Source organism: Phacochoerus africanus, chromosome 15 (genome assembly GCF_016906955.1).
Source record: "Phacochoerus africanus isolate WHEZ1 chromosome 15, ROS_Pafr_v1, whole genome shotgun sequence".
Taxonomy (NCBI): domain Eukaryota; kingdom Metazoa; phylum Chordata; class Mammalia; order Artiodactyla; family Suidae; genus Phacochoerus; species Phacochoerus africanus.
In genome coordinates, this window is record NC_062558.1 from 16,663,744 (window position 1) to 16,664,577 (window position 834).

Below are 834 nucleotides of genomic sequence, written 5' to 3' on the forward strand. Positions count from 1 at the left end.
AACGTGGCAACACAGCACAGCAGAGAGAGTAGAGGCTTTGGGGTCAGACAGGCTGGTTTTCAATCTGAAAATCCAGCTTTTTGGTATTATTGCCTCTCTTCTGCTGTATGACACTGAGCAGAAGACAGCATGTTTGTTTTTGGCTTCTAAGGTATTCTATTACCTGGAGCAGGTTACTTAATCTCTCTGCATCTCAGTCCCATCCATAACATAGGGCAAGTCTCAAGGATTTGCCATGAGAAATAAAGACATTGTGGCTACAGAGTAAGTAATCAGTCAGCGGCAGCTCTCTTTCCCTTTGAAGAAAAGGCCATTAGGCTGCCCTCAGGTGAATCTGTCAGACAAACTCAGCATCACACAGGTATCAGGCCTTGTATCTGCGGGCACTTTTTGCAAGAAACGTTGAGCTCTCATGATTCAAGACACTCAAAAATCAAGTCTATCAAGAGAGCCCATAGCTTGAGACTTAGGATAGTCACTGGATCACAATAAATAAAGAGGAAGAAGGAGTTACACAATGCACCTCTGTTCTAATTACTCAATCTCTACCCAACTGAAACCTTGCTTCATGAAGAGATTAGCCACAGCCCCGAGAGCAATAAACTTCCTGAATTGCAAACTCCATTTTGCCATCTCACAGAACCTTCATAAATCTCGGTTGTCATGAATGCATCTCTTATTTTATTTATGAAATGACTCTTTCAAGGAAATTTTTATAATACTCATCCTTATTAGTCCTTGGGCCAATTCCCCCAATTTGGGAAAAAAGAAATTCATTTGCAATGCTGATTTTTTTAAATTTTGCATTTAAAGGGAAGGGAGTTTGCTGTTTTC